This window comes from Labrus mixtus, chromosome 5 (genome assembly GCF_963584025.1).
Source record: "Labrus mixtus chromosome 5, fLabMix1.1, whole genome shotgun sequence".
In the NCBI taxonomy this organism is placed as follows: Eukaryota; Metazoa; Chordata; class Actinopteri; order Labriformes; family Labridae; genus Labrus; species Labrus mixtus.
Genome location: NC_083616.1, coordinates 4,933,958 through 4,938,003, shown reverse-complemented (window position 1 = coordinate 4,938,003; position 4,046 = coordinate 4,933,958). Strand labels below are relative to the sequence as shown.

Below are 4,046 nucleotides of genomic sequence, written 5' to 3'. Positions count from 1 at the left end.
AAACGACATTCCAGATTAAAAAAAAGTCTCATTGCTGCTTCTCAAGCCGTCGCTCATGGTTAAATATCAGTTAGTTTGTGTGTGTGTGTCGCATAGACTGAATGATGTTTCAGCTGATGAGTGGGCGTGTCTTATCCCTAGCAGCCCTATCCATGTTGATACATTACAATCCGAAGGCACTTTTTGAAATTCCAGGATACACTTTAGCCCGAAACCCTGGGATTTAGTTACCCTCTAAGTGTGCACAGGTCTGATATGTACCAGGAAACCCAGTTCTAATTTCTGTGTGAAATATTCTCAATCATGTCATTCAAAAACACTTGTGCTGCACAGCAAGTGTTTTAGTCAGCCAATTTTACAGAATAAATTTAACCCCCCACCTCCTCTCCACCCCCAGCACCCTGTGGTTTTGTTGCTTGCACGCCCGGCGCAGCATATCTGTTGGCGTGGTCTAACAATGAGAAAATGCTGCATTCACAACAATATGAACAATAGCTGGGAACAGTGAGCCTGTGAAATGTTTATTCAGCACATTAAAGAGTAATGAGTAGCCTCCTCCAATGACTGAGACCACATTACTAACATGCTCACAGTTAAAGGAGGCTCTCTCTATGGTTTAATGGGTTACTTGGGTAAACATAAACAACACCATAATGAGCTAAGATCCATATTTTCCTCATTTTCTGTTGATAAGCAAAAATGGTTCTGGTAAGCAAAATTAGCCCCTCGCATCTTTAGGCAAAAAGATGTACACACACACACACGCGCACACACAAACATGCATACAGTGCAGAGCACGCTTACTTGTTTCTTTGCATACAATTAGCACCTTTACAAAGCTCATTTGCACTGTAACTTACAACACAGTCTTGCCATTTCTTCTCCATCTCCACCTCTACTTCAGCCCTGTTGTTTCTCTGGTGCGGGGAGAGCCTGCGGAGGAGGGGAGGTTGGGAGGGTTGAAGGCGGCCGGAGCGCTTGTATCCTTAACCACAGCTGGCGTTGCTCTCGCAGTGGCCTGTTTTCACTGCTTCATCAAAAAAACAAGAATCACAACTTTGTCGGCAAAAGACAAGCTTGCAATGTCATCATATTTACTGCCATGCAAGTGGAGTTTTTGTTCACGCAATCTACATTTTGCTTAGGCAGCCAAAAAGCAGCCCTCTTTCTCCTGGGCAGCGGGTACATTAAGGAGGATGGGAGGTGAAATCCCTCGCCTATTAAAAGTGAACTTGGTGTGGAAAGCAGGGGGATTGGACTGTGTGGCATCCATTCAGTACTCATTCTTTGTGGGGTTTTTTATATGACAAGCTGGATATTAGATCAGATAGCTCCGAGTCATTATGCCATGGGCTTGGGATGAATTTATCTAGATTACATAATTGGGCTCCCCCAATGCAATGTAGTGTCTGAGTCTTTACCTGCATGAAGTGGATGATTAGTTTGGTGCAGCACAGGGACAGTCGGCATCTAGTCTCACAGCCGGAGCCTGATTGAAGAGGCTCAGACCTGGAATCAGTAGCAGCGGGAGAAAAGGCCTTGAGCTAATAGAGCATCACTGGAGCCACTTCAGATGCTCAACCAATTTACCATATTAAGTCGCTTAGTCACATCCACTTCCCCGTAATTCATTCACTGCTAATGCCCCAATGCTGCTTGGGAATTAAGGTTAATCATCTCCTTATTCATCAAAGCTGAGAGGGCAATTACTGCATGGAGTGCAGGGGTAGCTATGGCTGGAGAGTCACAGCTTAGTTTTTGTCATCACACACTGCGAACGTTGTAATTACATCATAATAAAGCGCAATTAGTTAATGAATGGGAGCATATGCTGCTAATGACAAGCAGTAATCTAGCTGCTTATTTGCCCCCGTGCATGTATCCCCCCCCTCCCCACCTCCACCCTCCTCAGCACCAGCGACACCCGCACTCTAAGCCTCCTGTGCACATGTGCCTTTGTGCTGTTCAGCATGAAGCTTCATGTAGTGAAAACCTTCCAGTGCACCATGTGTGGATGTAAACCAGTCATTGGGTGATTGGTAGCACTATAATTAGAAGTTGCTGAGTAAAAGGTTTGATTGTCATCACTTTTAACAATACTGAATTTTACAGTTGTCTGTAAACTGTTAACACACAACCTGATTGGATTCTCCTACTAGCTGTTTTTGTTGTGTTCTTAATGAAGTTGTACTTTAATTAGGGAGTTTTAGTTCAGGAGGACAGTACCTGTGTAAAAAATAAACATCCACATACTTTCCTTACCTTCTAAAGCGACTTTCTAAAATTTGAAAATCTGTTTGAAAAATCTTTCTTTAAAGCAACATTATGTATGAATTGGGTTTGGCGCCCCCTGAAGGTCTCTTGAGTGCAACTGCACTTTCGTAAAACACTCACTGCTGTTCTGGGTCCCCATCAAAGACAATGTGCATTTGTTGATACAAAGATGGGCGGTGTTGTTAGAAACCAAAGACCCACGTCATCTGACACAGTGCAGTCATTTTACTGGACTCTGCTATAGCGTCTACAGCCCGTTGATGACACAACCTTCTGGTGTTTGATCAATGTAATTGTATGCAAACCTGAGACATACAGCTGCTAAACATGAGACAGCGATGACACAGATAACAATACAAACTAACGTCACGTCGCAATCTGTTCTGAATAATATCTGCAGGGATGTACAGAGATGGGCTAACTGGCTTTTCAGCTGAAGTTTTCTGTGTGAACCCGTGTTGTAAAGCCGTACGCACTTCTCTTGAGAGAACCGCAGCCCTCTGCCAAAGTTACATCATGCTATAATCAGGCATGGAAGCAACACCATTCTCCCTGTTGGAAGTTATTGTGCTGTCAGATGGACTTTGAAACGACTATTTTAAGGTGAAAAAGTTGTTGCTTTAAACAATAATTTCTCTGCGTGCTCATTTTCCCAATATACTTTAGAGTAACCTCTTTTACTAAATGTTTAAGTTTTAAAGTAATAATGAACTGGAATACAGCTTCACATAAAACTATTTTCATTACCTTGGTCTGTATTGTGAGTTGTTCACACTGGAACGACCTTAATTTACACACAGTCTGGTAGCCGAGGTTGTTACCTCTAGTAATGAACACAATGACAGAATTTAATTTGTGGTACTCACAACATTAACAGAAAAAATAACACATTGTGAACAATGAGATTACAGTTGAGGAAAAAGACACTACCAGTAAGATTTCTGGATAATCCACTCATGCACAGTAAAAGTCGTTGACTTGACGGTTTGTTACACTTACAAGAAATCTAACATAATGAACTCAAAGGATCCCTATGTATGCAGGTATTTAAAGATAGGTTAGAGATACATACATTAATAATAAACAAAAACTAATTTTAGTGAGTGGATCACTTAATGTCTTTCTCCAACATTGAATATTTTACTGTAGTCAATTACACTGTAAAAATGGTCTCTAAAAATAGAAGTGTTTGTTTTTAAGGACTGATTTATTTAATGAATGCTCCTCTAAAGTTCACCTACTTTTCTGCCGTTGTCAAGCCAGTGAGCAGTGAGCTTGAGAGTGGCGTACGCAGTCACAAGCAGAGGTTGTTGTGGTCACAGGGACACGCTGGTCAGGCGCTCCTTTAAATGGGCTCCTCTAATCAGTGTTGATGGAGTGTGAGGAGGGATGCTAATCTGGGTCATTGCATATGTAAATGCACAGCTGGGATCTTCGCAGTGCCAAAACACATCATCCGGGGTGTCTGAGTGTCACCCGACATTAGCTCCAACACGGCGAGTGGACAGGAGTGATAAACACACCCCACAGTGGGCTGTCCTCCTGACAGGGGAGGGAGGGGGAGGTGTGGGATTAGAGCGATCACCAGCGCTGTCAGTTTTCTAACTTTCCATCAGTGGACGTCAGTGGACAAAAGTTCAGCTTTCTTCCAAACCAGTAACTAAATTAACTCTTGATAGTTAAGTGTTGCTACATCTAAATTACATTTCTTAAAGCCTTTGACATTTCTTCCCCAAAACAATCATTGAGCTCTTTGTCGACTAAAATAAAAA

At 42.4% G+C, this 4,046-nt stretch overlaps 1 long non-coding RNA gene across 1 annotated transcript; it reads right to left on the bottom strand.

The window, feature by feature from the left end:
- Positions 1–423: 423 nt before the first annotated feature.
- On the bottom strand, positions 424–3,687 carry LOC132974954 (uncharacterized). Its single transcript, XR_009673168.1, has 3 exons — positions 3,516–3,687; positions 1,422–1,509; positions 424–1,027 (listed from the first exon to the last, which is right to left on the bottom strand). It is a non-coding gene; the product is annotated as an uncharacterized LOC132974954 (long non-coding RNA).
- Positions 3,688–4,046: the final 359 nt, after the last annotated feature.